This window comes from Triticum urartu, chromosome 7 (genome assembly GCF_003073215.2).
Source record: "Triticum urartu cultivar G1812 chromosome 7, Tu2.1, whole genome shotgun sequence".
NCBI classification, from domain to species: domain Eukaryota; kingdom Viridiplantae; phylum Streptophyta; class Magnoliopsida; order Poales; family Poaceae; genus Triticum; species Triticum urartu.
The window spans coordinates 13,863,310-13,884,560 of NC_053028.1; positions in this window are offsets into that span (position 1 = coordinate 13,863,310).

A 21,251-nucleotide genomic window follows, 5' to 3' on the forward strand; every position below is an offset into this window, starting at 1 on the left:
AGAAGTATGACATATCCAAATAAAATTAATGAGCAGTATTATCTGCAGTATTTTCCAAGAAAACCTTCCTAATTCCAACATTTCAACATGTGTAATTAGCAATGGGCACGATCAGTAGTCAGTTACAGTATTTCCCATAAGTACTTCACTTTGGGCTGCCAAGAATGACAAGTATCACATGTTTGCGGTTCACGTGGCACATCATGTTGGCCCAACTGAGTATCAGCCACCACACGCGCAGTCGAGGGGTCGCCGCCGCATGCAAATGGTTGCACCGAGTAGCCGCGGCCGCAAACTTACCTCTGTCCGTGATGAGGGGATATGCCGTTTCCTTGGCGAGCTTAGGTGTGGTGAGGGCAGGAGGAACAAGATGGACACGAGGAGGGGCACGTGCAACCGGGCGCTCTGCCTCCGCCGCAAGTTGTGACTCGTCGGTAGGGAGGGATCTGAAAGCGGTGACACATGTGATGGCCAGCTTGGAAGCGCAGGTGGTCGGTGGGGAGGGGCGGTCTGGTGATGTGTGTGTAGGAGTTGGACGGGTGGGGCCCTCCGGCGATGCAAGTGCCGGAGGCGACGAGGTGGGATGGGCGGTCCGGGGTGCTGGATTCATGAGGAGAGAGGGATATTTTTACCTTGACAGCTGATGTGGCAGTTGAAAAACCAATGGCATGTCATGCTGAATACCACTTTGCTTCGGTTTTGGACAAAAAAAATCTGGTTTTGAGACATGGGGCACAAAATGTCATCCAGAAAATCTTGTGGGAACAAATGTACACTTCTTGTAAACTTGAGGGACGACCGACTTATATATTGAATTGCATGATATGAACAGCATAGAACCGACTAATAATTCCAAAAGTGCCACGATTACTTTGAGCAGGAACAGCATGCAGTACCAGGTGAAAAAACAAAACTTGTCTTCTCATTTGTTCCTCACCAAGTCAGAAAGGTAGGGAGTAGCTGGCAAGAAAAAACAAAAAAAGGACAGACAAGTCATGTGGGGCTATGCTAATGTTGCCTAGTTTAGAGAACATGCGCTGATAACCGTGTTAGTTGGAGTGGGCCCTGTTCCCACATTTCAGTGCAAGCCAGCGGTGAGGATAACAAGTGTACATGCTTGTGAGTGGCTGAGTGCAATACTTGAACTGCAGCTTGCCCATGTGTGCAGGATGAGGCAAGCAAGCATTATACGTGGTGATCGGAGGCACCATGGTGTCTTGCTGGGGCATCACAAAATGCTATATGGTCTATTCTTCTCAGGGTAAGCGCTCCTTTCCCGACGTCCTATATTCTCAAGGTAGCCTTATATTTTTTTTCCTCGGAATTATCTCTACCAAATACATAGTGTATCAGAGAAAGGAGTTAAGCCTCATTCACTCGGGCAAGGAAAAGAACACACTCAATCTTCGGCCCTACATAAATTGTGTTTATCTTGCATTGTTTCTAGTAATAGTTTCTGTATGAGGAAAAGGTGCTCAGACGACCTCTTATATACTGCGAGAACACACTCGATCGATCGGTACATGTATATAAATTCTAAGGCATGCAAGGTGTGGTTGCTGAACACACTTATCACGAATTAATTGTATGAGATATTTTTGCATGGACATGTCTTCATAAATACTGTAAGAGCCAACCCACGGGGAGCGAGGAGAGAGAGAGGGGGCGAAGGAGAGGGAGTGGGAGAGGGAGAGAGAGAGAGTGTGTGTAAGGATCTCATCAATTACTCCATGGATTTCGAATTTGAGCTCTCAGTGTCGCTTACTGGAAGGGGAGAACGAACATGCTATCCTACAGGCCAGCTGGCCGTATGCCTTTCGCCACCCACTACAGAAAGGGGAGGTAGTGTATTTATACAGACAAGTGGCCCAAGGCCCATTCCGGGCGTGCAAGCCGAGCTGGTAAGTGAGGCTTGCACTTGAGCCTTCCTCTTGGGCTGGCTTCTCTGTCTTCCCTCGATTGCTGACAGATGCCGCTGACCGAGAGAGGGAATGTTTCTCTATAGGAAAATTAAAAAAAAGGTGGGTGTCATGATGTTAGAAGGCATTTTGTTGTGGAAAACTTGCAAAACTCCAATGCTATACAGATCGAGCCAAAATTGGATCGGACTTAGTAAATGTCATATCTCAAACCTAGGCCACAGTATCGAAAAGAAATACTCCAATGCTATATAGAACAGAAATTATGCAGTGTAGTGGCTCGTAAGAAGGCTTGCTGAAGTGTGCGGTAAGCACCTGGCCAGCCGACCCCGAGGTGGCTCAGCTCGCCCCTCACCCTGAATCTGCTTCCTCCGTCGGCATCCCCATAGGCATTGGGAACATTTTGGTTGATCTGCAGCAACACCAAGTTGATAGGCACATTCTTCTGTTGTGACATGGCACGGAGACGGGTACAAAGGCGTCACAGAACGATACCTACCCACAAACCTCAGAGCATGTAATGGAGGTACCCAGGCACATCCAATGGGCTTCTCCATGCCTTGGATCTGTGATGGGGCGAACCCTAGACGAAGGTAGAAGAAGAAGTGCACGGGGCAGAGGATTTTCTTGTGACGTACGCCACCCAAGCGCTCAAACGCCTTGTGTTTATCTTTTCTCGGGACTAACAACGCTGCCTAACAGCCTGGACGCACCACCGTGCTCACAACAAACTCAGATCCGGGTATATATGTGGGCTGGCAGACACGCCACCTCCTCTACTCTGGCGCGTGCTAACAAACCAACGAGCAGACGTAGCGCTCACGGACTGCTCGGTCACCCCGCGCACGGACGCCCGTCCGGTCTTCTCGACCTGGTCACCATCATGCGATCGCCAGCGCCCGCTGCAACAACCCTCGATCGCCATACAATCGTGAGCCCAGCCACACACCACCTCGACTCCGACTCGACCTAAACACACACGTGCACACACCCTGGTGACCACGGGCACACACATGTTACAAATAATCTTGAGTTAGCCGCAAGTCTGGGTCCTAGTGTAAGTAGGGCTAGGTTGATTAGTAGTGTGATGGACAGCCAGAAGCACTAATCGCTATATTAGTAGGGCTCACTGACTGCTGGTTGATTATCAGTAAAGTTAGAGGGTATTCTATAAAAGTGCATGACGAACAACCAGAAGCACTAATCAACCGACTGATTATCGCCCAGATGCAGAGGCCAGGGGTAATTCTTCTTTTTAAAAAAAATCAACCGACTGATTTCTGGCTGCCGTAAACCGCATCACGACACTCCGATCGAACGCGCACCTCACATCACGCAGCTAAAAGCATGCCATTGCCATGTTCCATTGGCCCCACCAACCGCCAAAATGTATTCCATTATACCCCGCGAGCGTGAGCCACCCAATCTTCTCCTTTCCAAAACGTGATCCACTTTCTTCATCTCTTACCTCTCATTCTATCCGCTGTGAGACACAACACATCAACCTTGTGATGAAACATTCGCGACGCTGCACCCGTCGATGGTTGCTGGTGCTATGATGCAGCACCCGCCGACGGTCGTCGGAGCTGCTGCTGCTACAAGGGGCGTCGCTGCGCCGCGATGGCTGCCATTCGACGATGAGCCTTTGCTGCGAGGGGGGTTGATGGTGTGCATGGTGCGAACGATCATGTGTGGTAGCCTCCGTTGGAGGTGACTGTGTCGTGAGGCGGTCACCACTCGACGCACATGATGCACCAGGAAGGCTGAGGAGAGGAGCAGTGCAACATTGGGCCGCCGACGTTGTCATGACCGAGGGCCACCGACACTATGTTGTGCTTTAGGAAAATGATGGGGTGCTACAGTCAGGGGCTCGTCTGTTTTTTGATGAAGCATCACCAGGCCACCGGAGTTGCAATGTAGCATCGCCAGGGACCGCCAGTGCTGTGATTCAACATTGCCAGGACCGCCAGAGTTGCAATGAAGCATCATGGGGGCGCCGGATTTGCAATGAAGCGTCATCGGTAACCGCCGAATTGCAATAAAGTGCCACAGGGGCATTGAAACTTCGCAGCGGTTGCAATGAAGCGTCCTCGACGCTGCAATGGAGCGTTATCGCGCGCCATCAGTGCTGCGTGTTGCTGCAATTGTGCTGCTAACTTGGATGCTGCAAGCGGCCGCCGGCAACGCCAGGAGCGGTTTTTGCCTATGCTGCAAAACATGTTGTGGTGGAGGGCGAGCATGATGCAATGTGGGGGCTCGAACTGACGGCCTTGATTATGATCAAATGGCTGACAAGGCGGCTGATAACAGCGATGTGTGTAGCAGCCGCCATAAGGTATATAGATTATTATTATTATTATTGAACGGAGACTGTTTTATATTTGCTAGAAATCATATCGGGTATTGTATGGAGACTATTTCATCAACTTCGTTGTACTGTTACATCCATTACAGATTGTTGTGATTGTAGTTCTTCTATAGTATTACTTTCATTGTCAATTTTTCATACTTAAGTCTGTCCTTGGCTTTGAAATATAGTTCAAGTTGATTTTAAATATTTGCGCCGTGTTTGGCTGAGATATATATACTTCCAATTTGTGTATTTGATTGTGTACGTCTACCAAATATACTTCGATAAATAGCAGCCCCGATTGGATGGCTTCTATGTTGTGTTGTGCTGCACAGCATGACAGAAGCACTATACAGCACAGCGAAATTCAACGAGACGAAGCTCCACAAATGAAGCATTCAAGCCAACACTACTAGCACTTTAAGCAAAGCAGATGCAAAACACAGAGCACAGGTGATACATCTTGTTGGATGGTTTATTTCTCTAAATTTTGCTTCCGATCTGTCCAGTACCTTCTTAACCTCCCATCTTCTACCACTGCATAATACGAACAAAACTGCTCAACAGCCTCCATGTACCAAATCGCATGGTTCCCTCAAGAAGATAGCGGCTCCCATGGAGTTCGCACCTATCGGCGACACGGCACAAAGCTTTTCCTTGGTAGCTCACCCGTGCCACTATAAGATACATATGACATCCGGGATAAGAGCAGAACTCCAGATCCGGATCTGGGCATTGGTATGCCCAATAGAAGAAAGCGAGCTAGAGCCACCCACTGCCACCCTTGTAGCCCACACAACAAAGGGACATAACCACCACATGACAAGGGGACATGACCAATTGACTGTCGACATGTACCCCCAAGCGAGCCCCGACCATAACCCTTAGTTCTTTGCCTAGCCAAGCCCGAACAACGCCACACCCATAACAGTTGGCATCGTTCCATCCCACAACACAACGGCCCCTCCTGGGGATGTCTCAGTCCTTGACCGATGCCATAACATGTCCACGTATCCCCAATCCAACTAAAAGTTCTTGTCTCAGCATGAACAAAGGTGACATCAAGTCAGGAATCGTAACTCCAGCTTACCGAGCGCTGGAGTACACACGAGGAGCAACCTTCATAGGCGGCCAGCCCACACCACTGGCCCTATGCCAGTATGTGCAACCTAGGGAAGAGGGCGCATCCCCATCAGCTCTGTCCACTCTAGATCTAGATGGGGCCCCCACAAAGCAGCCGGCTCCTTCGCCGGCCGAGCAGTTGCATGCAAAGCCCTCCACCCTTCATTGGTGTATGACAAGCCTGAAGGCTGCTGACCAACTTGCGCATCCTGAGAAGCACCCACGCGAGGATACTGCACTGGTGAGAATAGACTACGACGGCAGCTAGCAGGGACCAAGGATGAATCGCGCTAGTCATGGCCATCGATGCACTAGATCTGAGGCGCAGCTACGACAGACACACCACCCGACCTCCGCCACTGACGTAGATGCAAAGCCACCCCATCATCTCGTCGCTACGAGTCGTTGCCTGCCGCGCCCCTCCACCGGCTGCCATTCACGCTACAACCACTGGAGGAGCCGGGCCAAGGACCCCCTACCCCACCCCACCCGGGCACCCGAGGAGTCTGCCTGAGCTTCGTCGACAACATCGGTGTGAGCGGGAGGAGAAAGGAAGTTGTGGTTGCATGACGGGGATTGCCCCCTGTGTCGCTAGAGGTGGGCGACGTGAGGTGTATTTTTGGTTATGTCTTCTTTTAATAATTATATCAAGGGAAATCATGTGACTTCAAATGTGGGCTATATTAACCTTATGAAAAGCAATTGTTTGTAAATCATCGCAGAAGGCAGAAACATAATTAATTAAAAGGACTTCTATAACTTAGAAAATTCAAAAATCCGTAACACTAATAGAAGATTTGTAATTGGACGACGTGTTCATTTTTCATGATTTTCCTGATTTTGTTCTATGCTAACAGATTGTCATGTCGAGGTGGAAAATGAAGTTGTAGTCAAAATATTAATTGAAGATGCTGAAGGAAACGTTCCATCAAATTTATATGGAGTTTTACTAATTTATAAAGGAGTTATCTAAATGTTTCAAGTAACAAACGAAGAAAAAACCTTGCATTTGTTCCTGAGGCCAATTTTATTTTTCTATTCGACTGAATACCACTTCCTTATCCGGTCTAACGCGTAGCTCCCATACACACCAGGTCGCAGGGCTAGCACAACTCATGTTACAAATAACTGACTAGCATCCACGATCACGTCCACTGTATTGCTACTTGGTGTCGGTCCAATGAATGTCGTGACGAGTATGCTCAACGTGGAATAGCACTCGCTATTCTCTCGTCAAGAAGTAGAGCGACTGGGCGACCCCTGTTTTACCAGAGGGTGCACAGGACGATATGTCAATAACGACGGCGATCGTGCCTAGCTAGTCCGTTTGCGTCGTAACGGCTCTCAGGGAACTCCTGCATCTTCCGCGCGTCTGCCCGTCCGTTGTCTCGATCCGGCAGCCTCGTGTGACAGGTGGCTCCTCACGGCCGTCGTCCGCGCGTCGGCCCGTTCGTCGATCTACGCTGCTTATTACCGTCCTGTCTCCGAGTTCAGCGCACCCCTCTACCGATCGAGCAACAGGCTGTCGCTGTGTCGCCTCATCGGGCCGCAGCGTCGCCGCCCCGTGGTTCTCCCCGTGAATGATGTCGGGCTCATTATCGCCTACTTTGAGCACCGCAGCCGCGCTCCTTCTCTAGCTGCTGCCGCCGCCTCCTTAGGCGACCGCTGCCACTGCTCTTCTTTCGCGGCTCCACGGCGACTACATCGACACCGGCGACCCTCGACTCGACACCGACCACGGCGTTCTTTGCACAGCTACCTCGACTACGGCTACACCACCTACACTCTCGGCTACCTCGACAAACGGCACAAAGGGCTACTGCCTTGCTTAAGCAACCTCGTCGGTTTTCACTCCAGCCACGCCTTCCACGATGCATCGACCGTTACGACTGTGAGGGGCGTGTCCGTCAGTTTGCCTTCGGATTCTTCTCCAGTCTCACCGTCTGCGTCGCTACCGTTGTGACTGTGGGGGATGTTGAGTATCGTGATTATTAGAAAACGTAGGATAGCGTAGGATATTATTCTACCTTGCCTTGTACTCCAAGATAATCATGTACTCCTATATATATGTCCATGAGGCTCAAGCAATACATAAAAATTCCACCAAATCCCTCTCTCCCTTCTAACATCCTGTGTTGCCAGAGGGTGCACTGGACGACATGGTTTTTCGAAGGCAGTGTGGTGTCACCTCCTTTCGCCGGCGTGGCCACTGCGGAACTTCTGCAGCAGCGCCTTGGGCCCCGGGGGCGGCCGCCGTTCAGCAGATCGCCTCCCAACTCTGCTTGAGTTTTAGCAAGTCGTCGACATCACTGCCATGCCTGTCGATTAGGCAAATATGCGTGTATACCCATTTAATTTTCAGTTAGCTGTACTCATTTTCCTATCCAGTTGCTACACTTAGATGTATGAACCTCTTCCATTAACAACATTTTCGGTTATCGGTTTTACCTTGTGATCATTGATGACTACAGTCATTATGTATGGCGATAATAGGGATTCCCAGTCCTGAAATAAAAGAAAAAAATGTGTAAATAATTGAACAAAACTCCTCCATAATTGTTGTTGGTATGGACGGCACCCATGGGTTCGGCTAGCCGTGAAGTGTGTTTGTTGGTGGAGGGGGAATAAACCTTTACTTTTACTGTTTGGAAACCGTCACTAATGTGTTTAGCATGGAAGATATTGATAACTTTTGGTCGTTACGTAAACAGGAAGGATGCACCTCCCAAAATTTTATTTATCTCTGATTTAAGCTTTGAGCTCTGGCAGCTTTGCAAATCTCTGCTTCGCTCTAGGAAGGGACATCTATTACTTTTATGTTGCGTCTTCACCTTCTCAAACAACTGCCAGACCTGAGAGCATTATTGTCATCCTCATGCATTGTGTATAGTTAATAATGAATGCATCATTACTGAATCTTTTCTACCATGAATTACAATGTTTAGTCACTGCTTGAACTTTTGGCACCGGAGTAGTGGAGGTGGTGGGCTGAGCAGGTTTGGCCCCATTGCAACTCTCCCTCCTGTTTCAGGTGATGCTTGTCAGCGGTGGTGTGCTCCGTCGTCGGTGTCGTTTTGTGTGATTGCCATTCTGGCAGCGGCTGCAGCCTCACCACTGATTGTTGTGCCCACCGAATGATCTTCATGAGAATTCCAGATCCGGTGGTTACTTCAGATGGCTCATACTGATGACATTGCGGGATGCATCCAGAAGGCTCCTTTGTGACTTTTGCCGTCTCTCACTCGGGCCAGTTTGCATTCAGCAATGAGATGCAATCTATCACAATTCTGGCAGCGGCTGCAGCCTCACCACTGATTGTTGTGCCCACCGAATGATCTTCATGAGAATTCCAGATCCGGTGGTTACTTCAGATGGCTCATACTGATGACATTGCGGGATGCATCCAGAAGGCTCCTTTGTGACTTTTGCCGTCTCTCACTCGGGCCAGTTTGCATTCAGCAATGAGATGCAATCTATCACAACATAATGCAAAGTGTATGGTTGCGCAGTGGCGGCAATTGGATATCTAGCCCAACGTGTGTAGCTGTTGGGATCATGAAAAAGTACCTTCTCAACCTCCCATCTTCCACCACTGCATAATACGAACAAAACTGCTCAACAGCCTCCATGTACCAAATCGCATGGTTCCCTCAAGAAGATAGCGGCTCCCATGGAGTTCGCGCCTATCGGTGACACGGCACAGAGCTTTTCCTTGGTAGCTCACCCGTGCCATCATAAGATACATATGACATCCGGGATAAGAGCAGAACTCCAGATCTGGATCTGGGCATTGTTATGCCCAATGGAAGAAAGTGAGCTAGAGCCACCCATTGCTACACCCCTTGTAGCCCACACGACAAAGGGACATAACCACCACATGACGAGGGGACACGACCAATTGATTGTCGACGTGTACCCCCAAGCGAGCCCCGACCATAACCCTCGGTTCTTTGCCTAGCCAAGCCCGGGAGGAAATATGCCCTAGAGGCAATAATAAAATTATTATTTATTTCCTTATTTCATGATAAATGTTTATTATTCATGCTAGAATTGTATTAACCGGAAACATAATACATGTGTGAATACATAGACAAACAGAGTGTCACTAGTATGCATCTACTTGACTAGCTCGTTAATCAAAGATGGTTATGTTTCCTAACCATAGACAAAGAGTTGTTATTTGATTAACGGGATCACATCATTAGGAGAATGATGTGATTGACTTGACCCATTCCGTTAGCTTAGCACTCGATCGATTAGTATGTTGCTATTGCTTTCTTCATGACTTATACATGTTCCTATGACTATGAGATTATGCAACTCCCGTTTGCCGGAGGAACACTTTGTGTGCTACCAAACGTCACAACGTAACTGGGTGATTATAAAGGAGCTCTACAGGTGTCTCCAAAGGTACATGTTGGGTTGGCGTATTTCGAGATTAGGATTTGTCACTCCGATTGTCGGAGAGGTATCTCTGGGCCCTCTCGGTAATGCCCATCACATAAGCCTTGCAAGCATTGCAACTAATGAGTTAGTTGCGAGATGATGTATTATGGAACGAGTAAAGAAACTTGCCGGTAACGAGATTGAACAAGGTATTGAGATACCGACAATCGAATCTCGGGCAAGTAACATACCGATGACAAAGGGAACAACGTATGTTGTTATGCGGTCTGACTGATAAAGATCTTCGTAGAATATGTAGGAGCCAATATGAGCATCCAGGTTCCGCTATTGGTTATTGACTGGAGACGTGTCTCGATCATGTCTACATTGTTCTCGAACCCGTAGGGTCCGTACGCTTAAGGTTTCGATGACAGTTATATTATGATTTTATATATTTTGATGTACCGAAGTTAGTTTGGAGTCCCGGATGTGATCACGGACATGACGAGGAGTCTCGAAATGGTCGAGATATAAAGATTGATATATTGGAAGCCTATGTTTGGACGTCGGAAGTGTTCCGGGTGAAATCCGCATTTTACCGAAGTACCGGGAGGTTACCGGAACCCCCCGGTAACCTAATGGGCCTTAATGGGCCTAGTGGAGGAAGAGGAGAGGAGGCCTAGGGGCTGCCGCGCGCCCCTCCCCCCAAGTCCGAATTGGACAAGGAGGGGGGGCAGCGCCCCCCCTTTCCTTTCTTCCCTCTCTTCCTTCTTCCCCAAGTCCTAATCCAACTAGGGAAAGGGGGGAGTCCTACTCCCGGTAGGAGTAGGACTCCTCCTGCGTGCCTCCTCCTAGGGCCGGCCGCAGCCCCCTTGGCTCCTTTATATACGGGGCAGGGGGCACCCCTAGACACACAAGTTGATCTCTAAGATTGTTCTCTTAGCCGTGTGCGGTGCCCCCTTCCACCATAGTCCTCGATAATATTGTAGTGGTGCTTAGGCGAAGCCCTGCGATAGTAGAACATCAAGATCGTCACCATGCCGTCGTGCTGACGGAACTCTTCCCCGACACTTTGCTGGATCGGAGTCCGGGGATCGTCATCCAGCTGAACGTGTCCTAGAACTCGAAGATGCCGTAGTTTCGGTGCTTGATCGGTCGGGCCGTGAAGACGTACGACTATATCAACCGCGTTGTGCTAACGCTTCCGCTTCCGGTCTACGAGGGTACGTAGACAACACTCTCCCCTCTCGTTTCTATGCATCACCATGATCTTGCGTGTGCGTAGGAATTTTTTTTTGAAATTACTACGTTCCCCAACAGTGGCATCCGAGCCTAGGTTTTATGTGTTGATGTTATATGCACGAGTAGAACACAAGTGAGTTGTGGGCGATATAAGCCATACTGCTTACCAGCATGTCATACTTTGGTTCGGCGGTATTGTTGGATGAAGCGGCCTGGACCGACATTACGCTTACTGTCGTGGTTTTGTCACGGCAGATGTCCTAGAGAAAGGACTTAGTCGTGGAGCCATCGCTACGGGTTAGCTTGAAGGGGTTAAAGCGGACACAAGAACGCAAGAGAGTTTATACTAGTTTGGCCCCTTCAATGAAGGTAAAAGCCTACGTCTAGTTGTGATGGAATTGATGGGTGTTTCGATGACTAGGGAGCAAATAAGCTTCGCCTATGTCTCGAGTTGTTGTCTGTCTTTGAACCGCCGCCGGGTCGTCCCCTTATATACATGGGGACGCCCGTCGGTTTACAGAGTCCCGATACCGGCTCATAGATGCGTCCGGTTCGGTCTCCACTATTTCTAACTTATAACACAAGTTACATACCGACGCCGATTTATAGCTATAGGCCTTAAACCTATTATGGGCCTTTAGCCCTCATCTGCCCTCATGGGCTTTTATCACACTCAACTACTAATGAAGTTAACCCGGCTTGTCTTGTCCGGTTTACGCCCAGTAGTAATATCCCCAACATTAGGCCCCAAATTGATTTGAACAGGTTCATGTCAATCCTTAGCAAAAATCTTCATCTTCAACATCTTCTTGTATTTTGTTGAACCCCCGTGATGTCATCTTCTCTGCTCGTGGTAGACCGGTGTGACGTCACTGGTTATAAAGAACCTTATCCTGTTAACAAGCCTGCGACAATTAAGGCTGCAGCTTTGTTTCCAAACTCGCGGCTCCTTGATTCTCACGCCTGACATATCCCTTTCTTTATAAATAGGACCGAAGGGTCATTTCCTTTATCTTTCCCTCCGACCCCTTCTGCTTCATCTTCCTCGCGTCGCCCAGTTTCGGAGCTCCGCCGCCACCGTCGACCTCTGCATCAACCTTGGCCGCTGCATCAACCTGAGCACACCAGAGCATCGCGGCGACCTTCCGCTTCTCCCTCAGCTCCGGTAAATCTTCTTTCCTTTCCGCCGCAGATCTGTTCTAGGGTTTCCTCGTTCGTCGAAGTTCATCGAGACTCTGGCGCTGTTCTTCCTTTGTTTCTTCTTTAGCCCATGAATAAAACTTCAAACCTGATGTATTCTCCGTAATGGCTTATCTTCTGTTACCAAAGCAAACCTTTATGCGCATAAAACACTGATCTGGTCCCTTGTGAATTGCTTTGAGATCAACCTTTTAGGTCTAAATCCTTTTATTTTCCTGTCTTACGGTAGATCCAAAATTTCACTGCGACCTTATGAAATCTGTTTTTACCTTCCTTAGTCATTCTTGCCTTAGATCTGTATCCTCTTTACCACATAGGCGGTTCACCTTTGAAAAAGCAATCTATCATATATCATTAGTCCCCTTGTTGAACCGCCGGGATGCTGTTGCTTTATAAACTCCGGTTTAAATAGATCTGCTTTCGGTTTAACATTGCACATATCAATGTACTTTGTAGATTTCATCATGGCCAAGCAAGTGTATGAGTGCAATTGGGTCCCTTCTCGCGTCACAGAGGATCAACTAGACGATTTAGTCCTGATTGGCGCCTTGGGCAGCAAAGACACCGTCCATTGGAGGGCTCCTGGCAAAGAATGCCCCCCCACACCTCGAGAAGGAGAGGTTGTTGTTTTCGTAGACCACTTAGCCCGGGGTTTTAAACCGCCCGGTTCTAAATTCTACCGGGATATTCTAGCTGATTTCCAACTCCATCCGCAAGACACTGGCCCCAACTCTGTTACAAATATGTGCCACTTCCAAGTGCTCCGTGAGGTGTTCTTTCAGGAGGAGCCCACAGTGGAATTATTCAGAGATCTTTTCCATCTAAACCGCCGTACCGAGTTTACTGATGGCTCTAATACGGAGTTGGGTGGCATGGCGATTCAAAAGAGGAAAGACGTCACATACCCTCACGCCAAGCTGCACAGTCACCCCAAGGAGTGGAATCAGACATGATTCTACTGCAAAGACACCTCCCCTGCTGGTGAGAATCCCTTGCCTGGCTTTCGTCCGGAGCGGCTCAGATTGACCCATCCTTTCCCTCAATGATTGACTGCCCAGGAGAGAAGCAAATATGCTCCTCAGCTATCAAAGCTCAGGGCCTTTATGGCCAACGGTTTAACAGGGGTTGACCTTGCTCGCTGTTGGATATCATGGAGCATACTGCCCCTTAGTCAGCGCTCCGGTTTGATGTGCGAATATACTGATAGTGTGGATGACCCACTGCAACATTCAAGACTCTAGCTCTCCGGTGAAGAAATCACAGAGGCTGTGCGTAAGATACAGAATGAACCGAAGCACATCTGCGCTAGAACCGGCCTGCTTCCCTTCTGTGCTACCAACAAACCGCCAGCTGTAAGACTTTGATTTTTCTCTTTGCTGAATCTGTTATTGATATGTCTGGTCATTGTTTTTATTATCAGTGTCTGCATAACCAGGGCGATGATCTGTTTTGGAGCAAAAAGCTGCCGCAGGAGAAACCAGAGAAAACAGATAAACCGGAAAGAGCAACCCGGCAAAAAACTAAAGCTGTGAAGAAGACTGCCCACCGGAAAAGAACCACTGCATCTTCTAATCCGGCCCCTGATGACGAGGTGGATAATCCGGACTTTGAGGTAGATCTTGACTCACTTGGTTTATTTTTCATGCATCTTATTGATGATGATATTTGTCAGGATGATGCCGAAGCCAGCCATGCGGATGTTGCAGAGGTAATTATTCTCTCTTCCGATTCAGAAACTTTGCCTTCACAAAAAATTCGTCAGGAAAACCGGAAAGTTAAATTTTCTCATCCTCTTGCTTATTTGGATCCTAAACTTCTTATGAAGACTCAACAACACGAAACTCGCTGCACCACCCGGCACAGCGGCCAGGTAGTTACCTCCGCCGGTTTACTGAACAGTCCGGTTCGGAAATGTCATTCTGAGGTCTCTAATTCGCTTGTCAGTGCTTGTCCTAAAGCGGGCTGCTTTCGTCAACCTCTTAATCCGTCTGACTCCGATTATCAGGTTATTTCCCACTCATCTTCTGGCGAGTCGTCAGCTACTCAGCTCCCACCGCTCAAAACGGTGCTTGGGTAAGCTATATTTATTGTGATGTTTGTAGTATATTGCCTTAGAACATATGCTGTATTTAATTTTGTTATTCTTCTCAGGGCCAAACCTAGGCCGAGCAAGAAGGCCCGCCTGGATAAAGCGGCCGAAGAAGATGTCATTCTTGAACCAGGCACCACACCCAATCTTGAAGCGGCTATTCCTGAGGATATTCCCAATGATCCACCGCAGCCAGATGATGATCTTACTGATGAGGAAATACCTACTGATACCTCAGGTCCTATCCATCAGCCCACAGGTTCCCTCCAGGTTGAAAGCTCCACCGGTCCTGCAAAACCTACTGACAAGCCAACAGCTCCAGTGCAAACCGGCGGTACCAATGATGATGAAGTTGTCATTACTGACACTGGCCATACTGAGCCAAGCAATCCTGTTGCTTTATCCAAACATTCTGCCAAGGAAGAACTAGCTGCTTTTGGCAAAGGCAAGTGGAATGCTGATCTGACGGCTTACGCTGCTCTGAACGCCCAAGATATCCATTCCGGCTATCTGAACCGGCTGTATACCAGCCGTAACTATGAAGCCGGTCTGGTTAACATGATGAAGGATAAATATGAGGTAACTTCCATATGCTCCTTCCTGCTTGTATGCTTTCATTCTTGCTGACTCTCCTAGCCCCTAAGGGCTGATTTGAAATATTCTTTCAAACCGGGACTTAATAATATGAATCTTGATGCTTTGAAATTTGCTGATGTAGTCCCCAAGGGCCGGTTCAACTTAGCATAGTTAAACCGGTACTTTAAGTAATTGAAACTACCGCATCAGAATACATATGATCAAATAGCCATTAGCCCCCAAGTGCCAAGCTGAATACTTGTATTGATCTTGGGACTTTGTAAACAATTGAAAGATGAAGATCGGATATGCATTAGCCCCCAAGTGCTAAGCGCATAACTTGTTATGTGGTTGGTACTTGAATCCTTCTACCGATTTGTTGAAACATATATCTGTATGCCTGCAGGCGGAGCTGAAGGCGAAAGAAAGCCAAGTCATCGATCTGCGAGAAAACCTGAAAACCCAACAGGCTGAAACCTTCAAGGCAAAAGAGGAATTGGCCAGTGCCTTAAGCGCCATGGAACAACTTAAGGAGAACTTCAAGAAGAAACGGGCGGATTGGGCCACTGAAAAGTCCGCTTTGATCAAACGAGCAGAGGATGCCGAGGCTGCACTGAAACCAGTGACGGATGAACTGACCAGCATAAAGCGGCACGTTCATGCCATGACCATTGCTATCTTTGGTAAGCCAGCTTGCCTTCTGAATTGGTTCTGCCTTCTTACAGAGTCGCCGGTTTATTAACCTTTTATGGTATTTTAGGGACACGCATTGGTCACTTGGGGTCAGATGTGCGGAAGAAATTGAAAGCCGCCTATACCTTGGTTGAACAATTGTATACTGGTGCCCAGCGGATCATCTGTACCGCGTCTCATAACAAACCGGCGCCCACCTTGATTCAAGATACTTTGGTGAAACTGTCAGTGCTTCCTGCCCGGGTTGAAGAGCTGAAGAAATCTGCTGCTCGAACCGGTGCAATCAATGCTTTAATCTGGGCAAAAGCCTGGGTGCCGGATTTTGATCCTATTGAAGCGGCTCAGGGTTATCCCAGTTTGAAGGAAGACGGGTCAGAATTTGGTGAAGCCGATCTGCGAGCCATAAACCGGGAGGTACGTCCGCTAGCTTGTCAACTGGCTGAGGAAGCAGATTTGTCTCATTATCAAGCCCAATATGACAGCCAGAACAAGCGAATAGCTGCACCAATCCATGAATCGGAAAACCTGATCCCTCCAATCCGTAAGCATACTTACGCTCCCGATATAGACCCGTCTTCGCTAATCCATGACGAAGTTGTTTTTCAAGAATTGATGGGAATTGACTGGACAACTGTGGATTTCCAGCCACTGGGTAGAGAAACGGAAGCTGAAGCGGCGCAGGATGACCCACAACCATCAGGCCAGGCTAGTGGCCAAGCTTAATCCGGAAGCCGGTTTTAAAACTGTCTCTCCTTTGTGAAAAATAATTATGTTATTATGGGCACCATGTTGCATTGTAATAGGATAGCTGATACCTTTGCTGTTGATATGCCTTCGTGCATAACTTGTTCTTCCTGTGGTAATGAACTTTCCAAAATACTTTCTGAAATAAGAAATTCGTTAAGTGCCACCGTAGTTGTACCGTCAGGCGGAATATGATGTTTGTATATATAAAGTCAAAACATCCAAAACAAAATTTTAAGTATATGATCAAAAAATTTGAGATACATAATACCTGCCACCATTCAGTGTGAAGTTGGCTTGGCCAACTTTGAAGCGGAGCTTTTGCAAACCCACACTGTTGGAGGAAATAACAACTCCTGTATATGTATATGACACTGGTTACCATGTAAACCGTGCTGGGTTATAATGAACACCGTGTTACTCCATAAGAGGATGTTAACAACAAGGATCAAACCGGACAAATAGTCTCTGGATTGACATGAACTGTGTTCCGTCAATTGATTGGTTAAAAAACTTTGTCGGTTTAAAGAACACAATAAAAAGAAAAAAAACCCTTCAAAGAAAAGTATGAAGCAAAAGCAACGACAAAAACGTTTGCCAAAAAAGATTTATTTAAGCTGATCAAATGGCGTAACCATGGCCAAACACGACCAAGCTCCCGTTAGGTGTAACTATGGTTCTAGTTAGCCAGGTCCCCAAGTGATTCTTGTCGCATTTATGCCGACCAAATGGCGTGGTCATGGTTCGGGTTCGACCAAGCCCCCAAGTGATTCTGTGGCCTTAGGCCGATCAAGAGGCATGACTGGTTCAGACATGACCAAGTCCCCAAGTGATCTAGTGGCTTTCGCCTATCAAGAGGCATGGTATTGGTTCGGACACGACCAATCCTCCAAGTGATATAACACGATGCTTTTAGCAAAGCGAACTCAAGGGGTAAACCGGAGGCCGCTTTAGAGCAACTCCGTGTAACCTCACATGATGTAAAAGAACAGATACCCCGCTTTAGCTGAGGTTCCGGTTTATTATACTTAATCATAATATATACATTGTATGTACATAAGTATAGCCAATGGCTCAGCTATAGTAAGGCTGAAGATGAGCTATATTCCATGGCCTGTTAGTCTCCTCCTCTGATGTACGTGAGTCCTTATGCTCTCGAATATTGATCAGATAGTACGAACCGTTGTGCAGATTCTTGCTGACCACGAAAGGCCCCTCCCAAGGTGGGGATAGCTTATGCATATCAGTCTGATCTTGGATGAGCCGAAGCACCAAATCTCCTTCCTGGAAGGCTCTGGTTCTGACTCGGCGACTGTGATAACGACGAAGATCCTGCTGGTAAATCGCCGACCGGGCGGCTGCGATGTCACGCTCTTCATCCAACCGGTCCAAAGCATCTTGCCGTGTTGTCTCATTGTCCGCTTCAACATAAGCCGTGACACGAGGTGAGTCATGACGGATATCGCTGGGGAGAACCGCCTCCGCTCCATAAACCATGAAGAACGGTGTGTATCCTGTTGATCTGTTGGGTGTTGTATTGATGCTCCATAACACAGATGGTAATTCTTCTACCCAACAACCCGGTGTTCTCTGCAAAGGAACCATGAGCCGGGGCTTGATGCCTCTCAAGATCTCTTGATTAGCTCTTTCTGCTTGACCATTGGACTGTGGATGTGCCACTGATGAAACGTCGAGCCGGATGTGCTCCCGTTCAAAGAACTCCTTCATAGCACCTTTGGATAAATTGGTACCATTATCTGTGATAATACTGTGCGGAAAGCCAAACCGGAAAATCACCTTTTTGATGAACTGAACCGTCGTGGCCGCATCACACTTGCTAACAGGTTCTGCCTCCACCCACTTTGTAAACTTGTCCACCGCCACCAGGAGGTGGGTCTTCTTATCTTTGGACCTTTTGAAAGGCCCAACCATATCCAGCCCCCAAGTGGCAAACGACCAAGTAATTGGAATCATCCTCAATTCTCGAGCCGGTACATGAGCACGTCTTGAAAACCTTTGGCAACCATCACATCGTCTGACCAGATCCTTCGCATCAGCATGAGCAGTTAACCAATAGAAACCATGGCGAAACGCTTTAGCCACCAGAGACTTTGAACCGGCGTGGTGACCATAATCTCCTTCGTGGATCTCCCGCAAAATTTCACGGCCTTCTTCAGGAGACACGCAACATTGAAAAGCTCCTGATACACTGCAATGATGCAACTCACCGTTGATCACAGCCATGGACTTGGATCGCCGGATTATCTGCCGGGCCAGAATCTCATCTTCTGGCAACTCGCCCCGGTTCTTGTACGCCAGATAAGGAAGCGTCCAATCCGGAATAACATGATGAACTGCCACCAATTGAGCCTCCGGATCAGGAATGGCCAAATCCTTTTCACCAGGGATCTTCACCGACGGGTTGTGCAGCACATCCAGAAAAACATTGGGTGGGACCGGTTTGCGCTGAGAGCCCAGCCGGCTTAAAGCGTTCGCCGCTTCATTTTTCCGCCGGTCCACGTGGTCCACCTGATAGCCTCTGAAATAACCTGCAACAATATCCACCTCACGACGATATGCTGCCATGAGTGGGTCCTTGGAGCCCCAAGTGCCAGACACTTGCTGAGCCACAAGGTCCGAATCACCGAAGCACTTAACTCGACTTAGATTCATCTCCTTAGCCATCCGAAGACCATGGAGCAAGGCTTCATACTCAGCTGCATTGTTAGTACAAGGGAACATTAAACGGAGAACATAACAAAACTTATCACCTCGTGGGGAAGTTAATACGACTCCAGCCCCCGAGCCTTCCAACTGCCTAGATCCGTCAAAATGGATGGTCCAATACGTATGATCCGGCTTTTCTTCAGGTTCTTGCATTTCCGTCCAATCATTGATGAAATCAACAAGTTCTTGAGACTTAATCGCTGTCCGAGGCACATATTTCAAACCGTACGGCCCCAGCTCTATAGCCCACTTTGCAATCCGGCCAGTTGCTTCCCGGTTCTGGATGATATCTCCCAAAGGAGAAGAACTGACCACCGTAATTGGGCGCCCTTGGAAGTATTGCTTAAGCTTTCGGCTTGCCATAAAAACTCCGTACACCAGCTTCTGCCAATGCGGATACCTTTGCTTGGACTCAATGAGTACCTCGCTGATATAATAGACCGGACGTTGAACCGGATGCTCCTTACCTGCCTCCTTTCGTTGCACCATAATAGCCACGCTGACCGCACGAGCATTAGCAGCAACATATAGCAGTAACGGCTCCTTGTCAATGGGAGCGGCGAGCACAGGCGAATTGGCCAATTGCCGCTTTAAGTCCTCAAATGCTTCATCAGCAGCAGAACTCCAGACGAACTGATCTGTCTTCTTCAACATCTGATACAAAGGGATCGCCTTCTCACCAAGGCGGCTGATAAACCAGCTTAACGCGGCAATCCGGCCTGCCAAGCATTGAACATCATTGATACACTTCGGTTTAGCCAGGGAGGTGATGGCTGCGATCTTCTCCGGATTAGCCTCAATTCCCCTGTTGGACACCAGAAAACCCAATAACTTGCCCGCCGGTACACCAAAGACACACTTGTCCGGATTAAGCATCATCTTGTACGTCCTTAGGTTATCAAAGGTTTCCTTCAAATCATCAACCAGAGTCTCCTTCTCCTTGGATTTAACCACGATATCATCCACGTAAGCATGTACATTACGGCCAATCTGCTTGTGAAGACAATTTTGTACACACCGTTGATAAGTTTCCTGGGCACTTTTGAGCCCAAAGGGCATAGACACATAGCAGAAGGCTCCAAAGGGAGTTATGAATGCCGTCTTCTCCTGGTCCTTAACTGCCATTTTGATCTGATGATAGCCAGAATATGCATCCAAAAAACTTAAACGCTCACAACCCGCCGTAGCATCAATGATTTGATCAATACGGGGGAGGGCAAAAGGATCTGCTGGACAAGCTTTATTAAGATCTGTGTAATCCACACACATACACCAGGTGCCGTTTTTCTTAAGGACTAGCACCGGATTGGCAAGCCACTCAGGGTGAAAAACTTCAACAATAAAACCAGCTGCTAAGAGCCTGGCTACCTCTTCTCCAATCGCCTTGCGTCTTTCTTCGTTAAACCGGCGGAGGAACTGTTTCACCGGTTTGTATTTAGGATCCAAATTAAGTGTGTGCTCAGCGAGTTGCCTCAGTACACCTGGCATGTCAGAGGGCTTCCATGCAAAAATGTCCCGATTCTCACGGATGAACTCGATGAGCGCACTTTCCTATTTCGGATCCAAGTTGGCACTAATGCTAAACTGCTTGGACGAATCGCCAGGTACGAAGTCAACAAGCTTAGTTTCTGCTGCTGATTTGAACTTCAGGGCCGGATCATGCTCCGTAGTTGGCTTCTTCAAGGGAGTCATGTCCGCCGGATCAACATTGTCTTTATAGTACTTCAACTCCTCGGTGGCACAAACCGACTCTGCATAAGCCGCATCTCCTTCCTCGCATTCCAAAGCGATTTTGCGGGTTCCATGAACCGTTATTGTCCCCTTGTGACCCGGCATCTTGAGCTGCAAATACACATAACAGGGCCGAGCCATAAACTTGGCGTATGCCGGACGCCCAAACAGGGCATGATATGGACTTTGGATTTTCACCACTTCAAATGTTAATGTCTCCAACCTGGAATCATGATCATCCCCAAAGGCCACTTCAAGAGCTATCTTACCAACGGGATAGGCTGATCTGCCAGGCACTACACCGTGGAATACTGTATTGGACGGTTTGAGATTCTTATTTGTAAGTCCCATACGACGGAAGGTCTCATAGTATAGGATGTTAATGCTGCTCCCTCCATCCATGAGCACCTTGGTGAACTTATAACCTCCCACCTGGGGCGCCACCACCAGAGCCAACTGACCCGGATTATCG